This window comes from Tubulanus polymorphus, chromosome 9 (assembly GCF_964204645.1).
Source record: "Tubulanus polymorphus chromosome 9, tnTubPoly1.2, whole genome shotgun sequence".
NCBI lineage: Eukaryota > Metazoa > Nemertea > Palaeonemertea > Tubulaniformes > Tubulanidae > Tubulanus > Tubulanus polymorphus.
Window position 1 is genome coordinate 5,091,392 of NC_134033.1, and position 19,507 is coordinate 5,110,898.

Sequence of the window (19,507 nt, forward strand, 5' to 3'; positions counted from 1 at the left end):
ATATTCTTTCGTTATATTCGAAATTATCCCTTTGTTAACATGCAATGTTTTAATCAATCATCTTATATTTTAGAGATCAAACGCATTGACACGTTTAACAGCTTATCGACTGTTCCCGAGTTCAAAGAATACACTGTATCGTGTTACTACATTACACGTAAACTGGAAAGTGAACATCTATGAAGAACAGTTGAAGCTAACAGTGCTATCAGAAAACTGTGATCGAGCTGGTTTTTATATATATTTGATGGTAGTAATTTCACAGCTAGAAGCTATGGTCCGTGTTGTCCTGGTTCATACTACGGTCGATCTGTCGTCAGCCTGATTACATCAGGTGGACCGGTTACTGTAGTAGCATACGCTTATTACTATAACAATCAGTTAACAGTTGGTAGCTCATCTCTAGAATTTGCTCCTACTGATTGTGATGGTTATGTTCTACAGGAAGAAGAACGTGAAATCAATATGACGTCACACTGTCTCGTGATTACACCTGAAAATCGACGCCATCGCTTGAAAAATATCCACATATTATCAGAACACGAATATCAAATTGACCGATGTTTTCTCAAGATGTCTTGGTCATGTGATCAGTTTCTGAGTTTGAGTAATCAGTTTCGTAATAACAGTCTCGTATTAAACACCGTAGATTTCACAGTTAATGAGATTGGATTCTGGCAGAGACCACTAATAGTTACACTACGTCCTAAATGTTTAGGAGTGAAAAGGCGATATTTTGGATTTGCCAGCCCCCCTCTTGTCAGCTGGACTAAAGATAATTGTGGACTTGTGCAGTCACCGAACTACCCGGGCTGGTCAGGAGGTGCACCAGAAACTATTTCCTATCAATTTAAAAACCCGATACATCAAAATATATTTCAATATTACCGATTTATTGTCAAATTTATCGGATCAGTTTCATGCCAAACAAGCGTTAGGAACGCGGATGATCCAATTTTGTTCATACAAGTGATAGGTTACAACATTTTCTTTAATGGAAAATATTTCAAAAATATTGAAGCCAAACATGAAATTAGAATATGTGAAAATAACGCTGCGCGGGGACTTATATTTTATAGCTTGACAGATAATTCCCTGCTTTTTGAAGTGAAGAATAAAATTCCCACCTTTCAAATACAATATACTTTACGCGAGTCGTTACCGATTAAACATTTCGATGATTTCTACTGTAAACAAGGATTTCAAGATTCAGGAATTTCCTGCATCAAATTCATCAGAGATGAACGTCTGAATTGGGAGAACGCTGAAATATACTGTAGACAGAAGTACGCGGGACATCTACTCAGTATTAACTCAGAACAGGAAATGATTTCCATCAAAAGATTATTCGCAACAGAACTTCTCCGAATGGCGTACACATTAAAAGCGCTCATAATGATGATTGGATTAAAATGGCAGGTAATACACAAATGTACACAAATATGAATTAGAGAAAAGATATTTGAAAGTAATAATCATTTTCTTTTTTTCGCGAAACAGAATGGTTATTACATGGACTGACGGTAAACCATTGAGCTACACAGAGTGGTATAAACCTGTTATTAATGAAACGATACCAGAAGTTATTCGAGGATTGATATCTCCGCTGAGAAAACAACCGATAAAGGACGTCAATATGCCGTGTACGGCGATGATACTGAATAATCCACGAGGATCAGCGAACTGGGTTCGATTCCCGTGTCAAATCGAGGAGACGAACACGACATTCATTTGTGAATCTGAGAGAATCGACATCAAAAACAAACACAATTCAACGATAAACGATGCGAACAATTCAATAAATACAGACTTAAATAAAACCATTGAACAAACGATTCCCGATGTTGATTTAATTAACTCAACCTGTCCAAGAGGTTGGGTAACCATTTCTGGATAATGTTATCAAATACTAACCGACTGGAAAAACAATCGAGGTTTGAATATTCGGAGTGCTAGAGAAATGTGTCACAGTATCCGCGCAGAAATAGTAAGAATCACCTCAAATAGAGAAATAGATATGAACAATTTGATCAGCGAATTTCGATATCGACATCAAGATGGCGATATACTGACAATGGACCGTGACGGATTCAAAGTTATCGAACCACTGGTGACCAGAAATGAAATTACTTATATTCAATCAGTTAAATGGTTATTTAAACCTTTCGATAATACAAAAGATAATGTGCATTCCGTGTTGTGTACCTATAATGTAACTGATGAAGAGTTAGCTTCTGGAAGCGGTTGTAAATCGCGGCAGTTTGAATGTAACGATCAAAGATGTATCAGCGACCATCGCGTATGTGATACCAGACACGACTGTCAACACGGTGAAGATGAACTCAATTGTACGGATATCAATTTACACAGTCAGTTCCGCTGTAACGATGGACAGATTATATCGATTAGCGGTTTCTGTGACTTTATGAGAGATTGCGTGGATGGCTCGGATGAGAACTCGTGCTATCATCCGCAGTGTTTATATACGCAATATCGCTGTTCCAATCACCAAGGCGTCGATAGTTATAAACGATGTGACGGACTAGCCAACTGTAAAGACGGTTCCGATGAGATCGGATGCACTGCCGAACTTTGTCAGGGGTTCTCGTGCGCGGACGGTGAATGTATTAGTTCTCAGTTGTATCGGGATGGTGCCGTGGATTGTAGCGGAAGTCTCGAAGAAGACGAATTGGTCACTAATATGACAGTGAATCCCGAGATATACTGTAATAATGACAATCACTGTACGACTCGTTTCACAGATCTGTGTAAGGAATCGGATGAACAAAGATGTTCGTTCAATTCTCCTCGCTGTTATTCCCGACACGAAAGGTGTATTTTAGAAAGGATGCCGATTGGTTTCCCGGTATGTAGAAATCTTGAACATATACTCGCGTGTAATGACTTCGAATGCGAGGCTGGTACTGTAAAATGTCTGGCATCTTACTGTATACCGATCAGACCCGTTTGTGACGGTCGATCCGATTGTCCAAATTCAGAAGATGAACGAAACTGCGAGACTTGGTCGTGTCCGGGAATGTTTAAATGTGGCCAGGAAAATCGATGTATTCCGCAATCTGAAGTTTGCGACGGTGTCGTAAATTGTGAACATAACTCGGATGACGAGTCATACTGTAAGGTCACGTGTCCTGAACGTTGTAATTGCCGGGGTCTTTTCATCGATTGTGAAAATGCTGTTTTATCAGATATTACTGGTCGTTTTATAAAATCAACTCGAGTTTTGATTTTGTCGAATAACCGAGTCGTATTTAACGAGTCGACGTTCAACTCTTTCATTTATCTTCGTTTTCTCGATATTTCGGGCAATAATTTGTCTTACATCGTTCCCAATGCGTTTTCTAATCTAAACAATCTTCACACATTGGACCTTACTCACAACCGCATAGCATCATTATCTGCTAATACATTCGCAGGTTTGATCGGTTTAAAAGAACTATTTCTTGTCGGAAATCCGCTGCAACATTTTAAAGACGGTAGTTTTCGAGGTCTGACATCACTTCCTGCCCTTGATCTTCACGGACTTTCTATATCGGTTCTCGGTGAAAATGTATTTAAAGGTTTATCCACATTACAGTCGTTAAATATCAGCAGTAACAAAATTTTTCTGGATTGGTTGGACTTGAAATTCTTGACCTCGTCAACAATTTTTGAGTAATATCCGTAGAAAGAAACGTTCTAGGCGATCTTATATCATTGAAATACTTAGCATCGGATGCTTACAAATTCTGCTGCATGGCGCCGAATGTTGACCGATGTCTTCCCGAAGCTGATCAATTTTCAACCTGCTCTGACCTGATGGGTAACACTGTACTGAGAGCCATCATCTGGATGATCGCATCTTTCAGTTTTCTTGCTAACAGTATCGTTATCTTATTTCGTATTCAAGCTTTGCGGATGAAATCCTCCGGAACACGTAACATATCTTCAGATATCCTCATCATTAATATTGCCGGTTGTGATTTTCTGATGTCGGTCTATTTGTTTTTGATCGCAGGAGCTGACCACGCGTTCAATGGTATTTATTATCTGAATTCTGAAACTTGGACGAATAGCTCATTATGCCGTCTCAACCGGGATTATTGTCACCGTTTCGTGCGAAGGTTCCTTAACTTTCCTCTTAATTCTAACGCGTCAGAGATATTCAAATATCGTCAACCCGTTTTCGGGAAGTCCAATTATAACTCCAATACGTTATCGGTATTTGCTGCATTTGTTGGCTCGTTATTAGCACAGTTTCTATTCTACCGCTGTCATCGTCGTCTTACTTCGGAGACAATTTTTAAGGTACAACCGGAGTTTGTTTGCCTATGAATTTACTAACGATTGACGTCAATGGCTGGGACTATTCATTCGCTATTTTTGCCTTGTTTAATGCGGCAATATTGGCTACGATAATGACGACGTACGCTCAGATGTATAGACTCGTATCTGGAAGTAGGTCGGGCTCGGGTAGAGCCGATCCTACCGAACTGGTTTTAGCTCGAAGGAGTTTAGTAATCAATCTTTGTAATTTATTTTGCTGGCTACCGATAATAATCGTTCAGTTTTGCGCCGTATTTTCGGTCGAGATACCGAACCAGGTGGCCGCTTGGCTGGCCGTTCTATTTTTACCGATCAACTCGTCTTTGAATCCGCTTCTTTATACAATACTAACTATCGATATGAAATCTATTCGTGAACGCAATAAACGACGACTAGGATTGACGACACCGAGTAAATAAACACTATGAATATATCTATGTTTAATATTTCATGTTTCACCTACGTATCTTATTCAATGAAACGTTTTGATATTCCAAAAAATATGATTATGTTATTTTAGGACAAAAACCAATCGCAAGCAAACAGATCATTGTCAAAAACAAATAATCTCAATCGATTTTTCATTCAAAGCCTTGTGTAGTGACTCTTTATTCAATTCGACAAGAAACATGTCTAGACCTGACCACATGGTATCTGTAATTGTGGTGGAATCTACCAGAGTAATTCGACGTCAAAAATAGTCGTTTAACTAAAAATGAACTACTAGAAATTATTCGGATTTTGAAAGTATTTTGATATTGTTCTGAATGGTTCCAAAGCATTTTCTATTAATGAAAGTAAGTGTAGTGAAATGTGCAAATGGGGAAAAATGACCTTTTGTGACTTGAAAAATAATTAAAATAAAAGTGAACTGTCAATTATTTGGATTTTCAGAGTGTTTTGATATTCTTGGGGAAGTAAGTTGATCTCATTAAAAAGTAGAAACCACTCTCAAATATTAGTCGTAGACTGGACTTAACAAAGCAAACCAAATCAGTTCGACCAAGCAGGTCTCAGGAAATAGAATTTTTCAGTAAACGCTATGCGCTTTAGAAAACAGTCAAATCTGAGCCTATAGATTGACTGGTAAAAAGTTACGACGATTTTTTTCTAATGAAAATATTGAAAATTTGCTAGTTTTTGCAAAACGTTTTTTTTATTTATTTCGAAGACAACAACAATATTAGCTAACCAAAAATATTCGATTCTGCATATTCGGCTCACTGAAGCGCGTCTCTTAACTCGGAGCGAAGAACTGATAAATGAAGAAATGAGAACACGCGCCATTGAAATGTTATCAGTGTTGTTTATGGTTTCGTGAAATGTTTTTTTTTCAAATTCGTGATTTTATCGATTTCGTTGCGCGACACGTTCATTGAGAGCTGTGTTTATATGGACTATGGACTGTTTATATGGATGGGTTAGAACTGGATGCGCGCCGGACAGACACATTTCAGCACAAACGATAAGTTTAATTGTTTTATACATTGTAACTTACGTATTTAAACAGCAATTATCACGTGACTCTAAAACTCTGTTAGCTTTCTGATCAAGTCACTTGCAGCTTTCGTATCCACGAGTTCAAAGGCAGTAACAAATTAGTCAGACAAGAGACAACGACAGAAAAAAAGGATGTTTGGTAACGTAAAATGAACCCAATATTATTTTTACTTTTTTAGAATTGTTTCACATCCTACGGAATAGTTAAGAATAGAAACTACTCTCAAATAGAAATTTGAAGCCAAATCTGAAAATAGGGAAAAAGGGCCATTTCGACTTCGAAAATAATAGTATTATTGAAGACCAGTTTTTGAGAGTTACTATAAATATTTTAAGCTCTTTGAAATAGTAGAAACTAGTCTCAAATAGGAAGTCGTTGTCCGATCCGCAACCAATACAGTCGTGGATCAGACGCGCGAGCAGTGGATGATTTTAAAGAAATTGAAAAATGGCCGAAAACTATGTTTCATGTAGAATTTCTGATTAAAAAATGAGATTTCAAAGAAGCCAACGAAAAATGAAATGAGTCGAAACGGCGGAAAAATTCGTGCACTAAAGCAAGCGCAGGAGTATTTCGTCGCCATAAAAAACCGTTGCAACAATTTGTGTATACATTGATACCTAGTTTGAGGGGTTCTGTGTGAGTCGATGCGCACACAGAGCTTGTCTATTTGTAGTTAGATATTAAGAGTTCTGCTTTCTCTGGAGTCACGCACTATAATTATATAAACTAGAATAAGGGTTGTAGAGGAGCCTATGTTAACCCGGTTTCCAATCAACAAAACCTAAAACACATGACCCAGTTCCACAGTTCTGGGTTAGGATTTGGTTAAGAGTAAACTCATTGAAAATGAACTATTTTAACTTTGAGTTATCTCTAACTCACAACTGTGGAACTGGATCCAGAAGTCACATTATGGGTTATTCATACAGGGACTCGTTTACCCGATGAAGCTGCTCGAAGCTACTATAGTTGCAAAAGCCCGTGTCTAGCTAAGACTAAAATACAATACTGTCTGTCTTTTACATGTTACTAAACGAACAAAACAGTTTTATGAAACTTGATATAAGCGGTTATCTGACCAAATTCCTACAGCGGATTTTCATACAGAAATATTCCTAATTTTTCATCCCATTAAAGGATAAAATTACTACAAAGTTACACATTTGAAACTTTACAAATTAGCCATATAGAAATTCACTCTGTTCCTTGAGTGAGATTTGAGTGAGATTTGTAAAAAAAGTGACAGTAGTGGATGGAACTGTAAATATTGCAAAGCAAAAGCCGTGACGGTTATTACTAATTTAAAAATGTATTGCTAAAAACGCTTAGCGTTTTGAGGCGTGACGCATCTGCTGATCATACAGTATATCAATGACATCATTTGATGTTATTGCTCTGCTGGGTTTTGTATGTTACATAATCAAAACGATACAAATCAGTACAAATGATATTTTGTGAACGCGGCCGAGCTTAGAGATATAACGTGTTATAATGATGGTTTCGTGCATGATTTTGATTTTAAACTTCAGTTTATTCACTGGAACCAAACTACCGATAGGTAAGAGACGTATTGATAATTTGTGATCACGTTTACAGTATATTTCAATTCTTATATACAGCATAGTTTATGTATCCAATCTCATCACATCTGAAATACAAATAAAACTGGTCTGATGAGAAACATGATTCTACAACTTACTAAAGAGACCTTATTTACAACTCTTATTCCACCGTCTACAGTAGACTGCCATCTGAATCTTTCCAGATGGCAATAGTGAAGATCTCTAAACAAGAGTATGGAAATAACATAAGTCATGGCCCGGAGAACTTCCTACTTTTTCAGTATTTCAATTAAAAGCATTCCAACAGAAATTTCGTTATTTGGGTCTTATTTGTTCTCATGTGTCGTATGATTTACGATGATTTTGTGGCTGTTTTCGAATTCGAAAAATATTTTCAAATAACTTTTCTAGACACGTGTGGACCTCGGGAAAGGCTCCGATGGAACATTATCGCGGGGAAGAGACAAGTAGGAAACATATATGTTTGTAGTAAGGCTTCTGCTATGAGACAGTGTATGTATCAATGCGCGCATCATACACAGTTTCTCTGTATGTCACTCTGTTATCACCGATCAACTGAACTCTGTTGTATTCATCCTGAAAGTAGATTCACTCGGCCGGATTTGTTCCGAGATGGGTCAGCGTATGATTATATGGATTGGTACTGTGAACGTGCAGATGAGTTAGGTATGTAAACCCCTAAACCTGTTTAATCGAATATTCGGTTTAATCGCTGGATTGTAGCGAGTCTGACGAATTCTGAAAAGTGGCCATTTTCGGAAAAATTTATATCAGGCTCTGATTAGTGCTTAATTTGCAGGTAAATCCTGGTAATGTTTGAAAATTCCCATCGGATTAAAGAATAAAACGCATTTAAAAGTTAGAAATTCCGTTGTTTTAATTTTTGCTGACAAAAAGCAACTACGATTATTCTAGCAAGGTTTATGGTTTGTATATTGTAAATTTAATTTCGAATATTTTGTAGTTTTTCTGATTGATACCGGTTCAAAGAATCTGCCTTCGCCTGAAATCAACCCACTCGAACCAGTCGCAGCAACAGCGTCCGGGAATAACTGCGGTTTGAAATGTCTTTGGAATCGTGAATGTGATTTGTTCGTCATCAAACGACAAAAAAACATCGTCAAATGTCGTTTATATAATACAGATCTGATTGCCGTTGATCAATGGAAACAATCCACTGATGAAATGATCTTTAAGGATGAGTCTAGATTCCGACACCTGTGAATATTCTAATCATGCATATAATAATTAATTTACTTTGAAAGCTTTGATGTTAACAAATTACGATAATTCAATAATATGTAAATATTGCGATATGGCAATTAAGTGTAATCAAACGTTTGCAGTCATTTCAATAGAAATTTCAAAGGGCATTCTATCCTTTAGGAAGATTTTTTGGTAATAATGAATTCATGCTATTGTATACTGTTGCTGCCATCATATATGATATGATATACCTATGTTAGTGGGTGTAAATGTGACAAAATGATGGTGATTTTATCAATCTTAGATACGTACACTACGCGTATAACGGCACTGAACGCACGCACGTGTTTGTTTTTATTAACAGAGATATTGTCATGAATAGCGCTGATCGCGTTGTGGGTGAACTACGTTATCGAAGAGAAAATAACTGAATGACTGATTTTGGACCAATCAGAATGTTTTTTTTTTCGGTTAGCCAGATCCCAGGTTGTTATTCATATACAAATGTAGCATTTGGTTTATTAATCACGAAAAGTACAATTTCTGTGGCGTATGTGTACTTTATGAAATCAGGTCACAGTTCATTAGATGTCATTGAAGATTGAGAAATATATCGCTCTTACGTTCATTAATTTTATTATTCGTCCCGTGGTTGAAACACACAGAGACAAAGCTATATATCGGTGTTAAATACAATTTCAAATTCACATTTTAAAGAACGTTCTGTTTTGGTCTTTATTTTCTGACTTTTGATATATAGACTGTAGGTACCCAGTATCATAGGTACCACCTATAAACAATTTTGATTTTATAACCGATACCTAGGATTTCGGTTCGGATTTTTTATTTTGTACCCCGAGCTATCGTGACAAGTACTTGTACCTATGAGTAAGCCGTATACCAACAAATCTATTTCATCAGCAGGCAATTTCTAAAACTTCCCACGCGAATAAATTAGTTGATCAAGATACAAGGAGATATGTTAGTAAACTATATAGAATGAAATAGTTGTGGCTAATTTCGAAATTTCGTTAAACACATCTGATATCGCCCCGGAAATTACCATAAATTTTTGATTTTGATTTCCCTCTTTTTTGTATTGTCGATTGGTTTCAATAATAATCATCAAACAGTTCGTATCGTTGGTCTCTAGGATACGCGCCGTGACGTTTTAATTAGTAAAGTTATTACTACAAAACACTCGTTTGAGGCGTGACAAATCTGCTAATCATACAGTACATCAATGCAGCTATCATTGAATGTTATTGCTCTGGATGAGCTTATCATTTTAAAATATTAAAACATGAGATACAAATCAGTTGAAATAATAATTCAGAGACCGCGCATACAGCCACATATTGTTATAATGTTTGTTTTGTGCATGATTTCCAGTTTCAAGGCCAGCTGTAGGCTGAGCCTATTACTATACAAATGGAGCGAATTTAAATGCCCTTATGAAAATGGTACACGTGTATTTAGCTAAATACACGTGTAATACACGTGTAATATGAAATTACACGTGTACTTTTGACGTGTATTTTGAAGTACATGTGTAAAACACGTGTATTTCTAAAATACACGTGTAGTTTGGACATGTAATTTGAATTACACGTGTACTGAAGATGTGTATTTTGAAATACACGTGTAACTTAGGACGTGTATTTTAAAAACACGTGTAAATTCATGTGTGGCTTCTGAAATACATGTGCAATCTGGATGCATGTACTAGGCTAAATTATACATGTACCTTGTTTCTCATAATTGGTCAATTTTGTGAACTGCAATAAAATTTGTAATTACATCATTTAGCTTCACATGATTTCATAAAAAGTAAGATTTTGCATGTAATGTTCGGAGAATTGAAGGAATCTCCTGTCTTTATAATTGTTTGATCCTCATTTAGTAGTTTTTTTCCAGGATGCCGTGTCAAAAAAGTCATGTTGTTTCTCCTGTATTGACTAGATTGGATCCTGTATGAATGAAACACATGTCTTTGTTGCCCCCTGAATAAATCCAAAAACTGTTTCACAAAAATCATGATCTGAACAAAAAATTTTGGATATTTCATTTATTATCAAGATAACTAGAGGCTTAGGGGACTGCCCAAGCCTCGAATTACAATGTTATTTATGAAAAATGTTGAATATATTGCTGTCACCAGCTCCAAGTGTTCTGCTTTCCTTGTAGGCCCATTCATTAATTTTTCTAGCTAGCTCTTCTTAGCCGAGGAGTCTTTTCAGTTGTTCATTAATGGGCATGTACACAAAAAATGTCCTTTTTCCTCTAATGTTGCCTTATCATACTGTATATCACATAATGAACATTTGTATCATACCTGCAGTTTTTTGAATAATGTCTGGTTCAAGTCCAGTATAGCGTGGAATAGTTCCCCGCTCAAAGATACATTTTTAGAAAAGGAGTAATTCGGCTACGTACTTTTCAAGACAAACCGACAAACCGACATACCGACAAACCGACAAACCGACGAACCGACGAACCGACAAACCGACATACTCGTATTCCCTCGATCCAGCCACGGGTAATCCACGGAAAAACCCTGTCCCTCGATCCTAGCCACATTATATAAGGGTAATCCACAGAACCACGCAGCCCCTCGATCGCCACATTATATAAGGGTAATCCACGCAACCACGCAGCCTCTCGATCCCAGCCACTTTATATAAGGGTAATCCACGCAACCACGCAGCCCCTCGATCCTAGCCACTTTATATGAGGGAAATCGGCGGGTAATCCACGCATATACCCAGCCCCTCGATCCTAGCCACTTTATATGAGGGTAATCGGCGGGTAATCCACGCATATACCCAGCCCCTCGATCCCAGCCACTTTATATAAGGGTAATTCATGCACCAAACAGCCCCTCGATCCCAGCCAATTTATACAAGGTTACATACCCAGCCCCTCGATCCCAGCCACTTAACATAAGGGTAATCCACGCATACACGCAGCCCCTCGATCCCAGCCACTTTATATCAGGGTAATCCACGCAAGGATTTGTCGGTTCGTCGGTTTGCCGGTATGTCGGTTTGCCGGTATGTCGGTTTGTCGGTATGTCGGTTTGTCGGTATGTCGGTTTGTCGGTTCGTCGGTTTGTCGGTATGTCGGTTTGTCGGTATGTCGGTTTGTCGGTTCGTCGGTTTGTCGGTTCGTCGGTTTGTCGGTATGTCGGTTCGTCGGTTTGTCTGTATGTCGGTATGTTCGAACGTCCCTATGGCGTAATGTCGTAAGATTCAATCAGTCCAATATTGGCGGATTAATTCCAAATACCAGTCCAATGTGATAAGTCCCTGCTGGAACTTTTTAATGCTATAATGGACTTGAGCCTAATGTCTTATATACAGCGCAGTAATATTTGTTCACCTCCGCACATAGAGAAAATCTTTTCAAAATAGGCATTTAGAACTGCGTAGAACCGCTTCTCAGTAACAGTAAATTCAACCGATCCAACAATCCAGTCAAAATAGTTTATGTGGATCCAGCTTCGAGGGAGAACACCTGGGGAGAACGTCATAATAGTAGTAACAGCCCCACGAAGAGTCACCTCAGCATTTGTGTGGAGAGGATCATCTATTTCCATCAATGAGCTGTGGCTGCAAAACAGATTAAACATTGTGGTGATTGGTCAAGTTCATATCGGATGAGTAGATTGGCAATTAAGATTGCATTCACTTTAGTCATAAGGCACTGTATTACTAACTTACGTCGTCACAACCATTGTCTGCATTATTGGTGGATTGTGGCCATTTTCAATTCTTAAATCTTCCAGATTCTCAAAATCAACTTCTTGAAAAATCGAAATGTCCATCATTTAGCAACATATTACCATCTACAAAACAAGAAGTAATTTGAGAATAAATTATTATCAAGCATATAGAACTTAAGGCTACAGTAGGCCTATACGTAGGTTGATTTCCAGCTAGCGATTTCGTAGCCTATTGTTGCGATGAACAGTAAACCTCATGCATAACGTACCAGATCGGACCTGGATTTTTTGTCTGTAAGGGCTTATATACGAAATACATAGCATTGTCTATCATACATTATCCATTATATATGTATATACCATATTTTGTATGTTATACACCATATTTTGTATTTTAAATTACACGTGTACTGAAGATGTGTATTTTGAAATACACGTGTAACTTAGGACGTGTATTTTAAAAACACGTGTAAATTCATGTGTGGCTTCTGAAATACATGTGCAATCTGGATGCATGTACTAGGCTAAATTATACATGTACCTTGTTTCTCATAATTGGTCACTTTTGTGAACTGCAATAAAATTTGTAATTACATCATTTAGCTTCACATGAGATTTCATAAAAAGTAAGATTTTGCATGTAATGTTCGGAGAATTGAAGGAATCTCCTGTCTTTATAATTGTTTGATCCTCATTTAGTAGTTTTTTCCAGGATGCCGTGTCAGAAAAGTCACGTTGTTTGTCCTGTATTGACTAGATTGGATCCTGTATGAATGAAACACATGTATTTGTTGCCCTGGATTTTTTGTCTGTAAGGGCTTATATACGAAATACATAGCATTGCCTATCATACATTATCCATTATATATGTATACACCATATTTTGTATGTTATACACATAAAAAGTATGTGGTACAATGCGATCGTCCAATATACAGACACTGAGACAGACAGAGGCCATCCCCTCAATTAGAACTGAGCCCGCTTGTAAAAACTAACAACATTAACATTAAACTAAACAATTGGCCTATGCAATTGCATAATTCTCCATGTCTCTTGTTTGTCCTGTCAACTTTATTGAACTGTCAAACCAATAATATACTTGTTTAACATTGAATTGATAAGAACCAATAAGGTCAATTTGATTTGCTTAGATTTAAAATGATCTTACCTCCAAATGTTTAACATGTAGGCCTACTCGCGTATTTTAACTGGCCTTCTACTTGCAATTTCTTTTTCAAACTCCATGCTTGCAAAAGACGAATTCGGTTGGTATACATCGATATTTACGGGTAATTTTTCCACTAAAAAGTGCATCTTGATGTTATTTGTCTTCCATTTTGGAACACTACTAAAATGAAAACCTCACTGACGAACTGACGAGCTCCGATTAAATGGTTTTCAATGAACAGAAAAACAACCTAGACAAAATAATCTCATCTAGATGTTGAATTAAATAGTAACAGGCCTTATTCATGCACCGTTTTGTCTATTTTTATAACTTACTTAATTGATTTCGCCTTAGCTTCATAATAACTTAGTATAAGTTATTTTTACTAATTAAATATCACTAATCACGGTTATTCTTAAATTCTAAAAGAACTAAAATGCAGATGTAAAACTTATTAATAATTAAATAATTTATTTCAATTAAACTCCCAAGCACCCCTGCGTGGTGGCAGCCATATTGCCATTGTTAAGCAACACGTTTTCACGCCATTTTCACAGGCTTTCACGATCTATTCGTGATCTATTCACGATCTATTCTATTCTCATAATGATTGCAAAACGCATTAATGGATGACAATGTAATATGTAATAGATGAAATCTAAGTGACGGACGCTTCGTCACCGCAGCTTGATTTAATTTTCACGACTAAGATTAAGAAATCATAACAATTCGAAAACAACCTCGTTCACGTATGGAGTGTAACAAAAACACTCAAAATAGTGTCAGTGACTAAAGGAACACCGAGAAAATTAATTGTTGTCAATGAAACTGGAAAGAAACTCTTACTAACTCTTAAAGTCTATCAATTTTATTTCGATGTTGAAATTGTTCTGTAGATTTGGGCCCCGAGCATTAAATTATTGAAGAAATTAAATCAATTCTTATTGTTAAGCTTGGAAAAATGAAAACTGATGCCATGTAGTTAAGTGGTGGGGGAAAGAAGATGAAACTTCAACTTTAAGGTTCGATTAATTTCTGGTTATTAAAAATTTTGGCTTATATTTTGATTAGGAAAATTATGACGAACCTGTTCATTTCATCTGTAGATCAAATGAAATTAAATTTTCTATGAAAATAACTTGACCCATTTCTTAACTAAATATAAACTGGTGTTTGGCTACCCGGGACAGGTCGGTTTACTACTGCTAAAAAGATTACTATTTCGATTTGTATCAGGAATTTTTCAATGGTTTATGAACCACTTTGTAAAACCCGAAATGTTAAAACCGACATTATGGTGAAACTGAGACGGTTTGCAAGATTGAAGAATTTGAGCTGGTGTTAATTTAGAAATGAGCTCCATTTGAAAAGTAAAGGAAGACGAGAAAAAATGAAAGACACGTTGAAACACTTCGATCGCATAATTTTTTTCTGCCAGAAAAAAAAAATCGAATAAATTATCAGCAGTAAAATTTAAATGTCAATACAAAAATTGATTTCTCTCGCAAAAAATATTTATTTGTTTCTTATTCTCGGGGGTATGTCGAGTACCGGGAATCTAAGGCTCAAAATTAATAGTGCACGTGGCCAGCGGTACCGAATTCCTTATTTGGTGAAAGAAGGGGCGGAGACTAATGTTTTTGCCGACCGCGATGTCGCTGCTCCGCGGAGCGAGACCGTGCCGCCTTGAAATTTTAAGCAAATCGTACGACAACGCGACTCATCGCAGTTTTAGGGTCATTAAACTTGATAAATGATCACATATTTCAGCGCTGCGGCTGGGGTTGACTGTCGCATGCGCGTGCGAGAGCGTAATTCTCCGGGATTCGAACCTGCGATGGCTGGACCGGGCCCCGGCGCGTGGTTTGTTTATTATGAATTCGCTCCCCGTTGCTTCGGGAATTTCAGCTATTTTCGAACTCGTTCGATCAACGCGGTTCATTGTTAAACTATTCATCGACCCAATCTTGTTCGAAATTTCATGAAATAAATAAATTCTGAAATAACCCGATCCATAAATTGCCTTATTTTAGTTATTTCGCTGCCGGATTTTAGCGTGACGTAATTCTACTTCCGATTTCCCCATGAACTTCAAACCGGACGTCAAGTGACGTCATTTTTTTCTGACTTTGTCAGCTAGTCAGAATCGGTTAAGAAGACACTTCGTAGTAACCACATATACGCGTTTACCAAAGGGACGTCCTCCGGGCGCCTTCGGCGCCCGGCGTCCGTCTATAATAGGGGATCATTGACAACTGGACCAAAAGTGACACTGCTTCTTTGTTTGAGGTGAAACACATAGTGGATCATTGAATGATTAGATTCATTTAGAGTGGATTCCAATGGAAGTGGAACAGAAAAAGTCGAAGGCCATTTATTATCCCGCGTTTAAAGGACGCGTTGTGGATTGTTCAGGTATGATTATTGTTATGTACATGTAGTAAAGTAAAGGTTTATTGTGTTGGGCTTCAGGCCACCACAAGGTCACTAAAAGAATATGTTTATTGGAATGAAAACTAACATGACTAAGTAAATATTGTAGGCCTAAAAGTATTGAATTGAATTTGAATTAGTTATAGTTATTAGGAGGCCTTAAATGATTGAATGCCCAGTGAAAAAATTGTGAGTGATCATTCCAATCGTGAGGGATAAAAATGGAGTGTCTTTGGTGTTTATTCATCGGTCCAATCTAAAAACCGCAGGGTCATTTTGATTTTGTTGTGCGCCCATCATCGCCATTAAATTTGTATGCTGGACATGAAATTAGGAGTTTCGCTGTCGGAGTTTCGATTGGGGACAAAAACGACGTTAGTGCAATCAATTCTTGACCATTTTTTTTCAAACTTTATAGGGTCTACACCAATAAGAATTGATCCAATGACCGACACTATAAAATTGGAATTCCCATTTTTTGGCTTAAAAATGTGTCCACCAGGGGATTGTTGGAAAACGATGTTAGTGCGAGAGAGCCTTCAATTCTCCACTGATTTCTCAACAATGACAGTGTGATGAAAATCAGGTATTTACATAATAGATTATATGAGCGTCAAAATGGTTTTAGTGTAGATTACAGCGTGAGCATTGTTAATTCTTCTCATTTAAGGATGCCTACTCACTATTGGATGATACAACAGCTGCTGCCATACGCTGATTAGTCGGAAAACCTAATACTGTTGGGTGCATGCATGCTGTCGTCCACTCATTTAAAAGAAGAACTAATTGTCAAGGCATTGGACTGGATGCGATGCAATGAAAGTCTTCCATGAGGAAAAAAGTTGGACCCAAACCGGGTCAGCTAAATAATACGTAAGTACATGAATTCAATATATAATGGCTAGCGTTCATTTGTTGTTGATTTACAGGGGCGAATCCAAGCTGGAAGAACGAGGGTTCAGCTCTTATGAAAAGGGCCCTAGTCAATACAGGTCTCCCGGTGTGAAACGGTAGTTTGGGGTTTGTGCACTTTGATCATAGGGTGGATTTTTTCTCCTGTGATTCAAAAGGGCACTTGGTCAGAAAAGGGGAGGGTTTAACGTTTAATATGGCTCGAGGCGAACAATCACCGTGTCCTGATGCGTTGGGTGATTCAGTCGAAGGACGTGTTGGATTCGGGCGATTCAGTCGGCGCAGACCCTGACAAACTAGGTGATTTTACCGACGATTTCATTGCACAACATAAGTGCTCGACGAAATTGCCTTATGTGTCCCCAGCTTTAGTCCATTTGAGACTTTAGTCCAAGCGGGCTATTGCATTCACCCTTTGTTCATCTGTTGTTGGAATCCAGTATTTTGGGAAGTTTTAATACTTTTGATATTTAAGTTATACATATATCTATCCTAGCCATGTCTCCAGCCCAAAACTGGTCCGAATCAAGATGGCTGCATTGGCCAACTGCATTGGCCATTTTCATTCCCCAAAATCATCACTTATGAAGATGCTTCAATCTTGACACAAGATGGCCATCATGTGACCTTTTTGTACCCAAAAAGGTCATTTTTGCCTTGTAGCTGCCTAATGGTTTGCAATTTTTCTTTGAAATTTGTAATGGGTGTACATTCTTAACAATCTAAAACATACGAGACAGATTTTTCGATCAGTCAAGCGTGACACATTTGGCAGCCATCTTAGTGTCATCAGTTCTTATTCATAGAAAGAAAAAGGTTTTTGAAGGAAAATATCAACAGGTTTTGACTTATAGTCTTGATATTTGATAATTGTTACCACTGTTGTAGTATTCATCTCATGTGGAATTGGGGTTACCCAGGTTTTTGTTCTCACCACCAGGGGGGTTGAATATTGAATTATATAAGGGTCATTCATTTATTACGCACGCATTAGGAGTTTCAATGTCCTGTTTCTATTTTATTATGTTGATTGGTTAGCATTCGAAACCATATGGGCATGGTGTCCCTAGACCCCTTGTTTTTCATCAGGTGGCGTTGAACATTGAAATTTCCAGATTGTCAAGCATTTCACCATATGGCTTAAAATCAAGTCATTGAAGAGTGCAAAAACTGTTAACTGTTATATGCAGAAGACTCTTAGAAAAAGCTACAGAATTCAATCATCATCCCAAGCAGCTGAATTTGAATTATTTATCCGGGTAAAGAAATCATTGTATACTTTTGCTTAATTTTTTCAAATGGTTATCATTTCAGAACAATGTCGAAAGGAGAAGGGTGCGAAAGAGGCCAACATAAGACATGCCATAACTCAAAGATTTATAAAATTTATGAAGATGAATAAATCAGTTAGTATGGAAAATGTGAATCTCTTGAGTACGTTCATTCTAAACAGCACATGGATTAAGGAGATTTCCTCACATGGTGGTTTGATTTGAATTCAACAAAAAATGGCAATTGAAGACACATGTATTTAGCATGAAGTACACGTGTAAGACACGTGTAATATTGGATGAAATACACGTGTAATTAGGATAAAGTACACGTGTAATACAAGATGAAAAACACGTGTAATAAGGATGAAGTACACGTGTAATACACGTGTAATTTGGATGAAGTACACGTGTAATTAGGATGAAGTACACGTGTAATTTGGATGAAGTACACGTGTAATACACGTGTAATTTGGATGAAGTACACGTGTAATTGGGATAAAGTACACGTGTAAAATTGGGCAAATTTTACACGTGTACTTGAAATACACGAGTATTTTCATTTACAATTACACGTGTACCATTTTTGTAAGGGTGGCATGGTTTCCAGAGCAAAGGCTCCTTGTCTGTGCAACTGAGCATATATTCATACAAATCCTTCATTAAGAAATTATCCATTCTCGAAACTCTATGAAGCTGAATTTTGAAAGAGGGCCTCGTTAAAAATTATATCAGCTTTCTTCGCGAAAATCTGATCACAAAATATCTGTTTTAAAAAGGCAATCAGAAATCAAAGACTCCACTAAGATTGGCTAAGTCGCAGAGATCAGCAGGTGTTCACGTGAACCCGCGGTATCGTCTACCGTTTTACTTCCGGGTTTTATTTTTTTAAGATCTAAAATTGTTATCCAAGTTTTCAATTGAAACGAAAATGTCGTCAGAGTACTACCACATCAAGTTTTACCTCTAGCCCAGGGATACGCGTGTAGTGTATGTAATCCGCACGAAACAAGCACGAACTCACATGTAAATTTTTTGCAATATTTACGCTTCCAACTACTATAACGTCGTTATTACCAGTCTCGCCGGAACAGAGAGATTTCCTATTGGACATTTGCACTCAGTTTCATGTTTGTAACTATGTAGTAAATTTTTACATATATCTTTTACTGGGACGAGAAATTCGTGAGTATTTCTGTCTGAAAATCCGCTGTAGAAATTCAGTCAAAAATAACTATTGATTTCAAGGATTTATTCACTATATACCATTTCGCTTATAGTTCTATGTTTAAACAGATAGAACCGGTATTCACCGTATACTGCGCATTGTGATATTCTGTAAATTATATACCTACAGCTCCATAAATGACTACGCGCACT

The 19,507-nt window shown here is 37.3% G+C and overlaps 1 long non-coding RNA gene across 1 annotated transcript; it reads left to right on the plus strand.

The window, feature by feature from the left end:
• Positions 1 to 16,399: 16,399 nt before the first annotated feature.
• Positions 16,400 to 18,219, plus strand: LOC141911410 (uncharacterized). The gene is made up of 3 exons (XR_012620040.1): positions 16,400 to 16,530; positions 16,615 to 16,817; positions 18,171 to 18,219. It is a non-coding gene; the product is annotated as an uncharacterized LOC141911410 (long non-coding RNA).
• Positions 18,220 to 19,507: the final 1,288 nt, after the last annotated feature.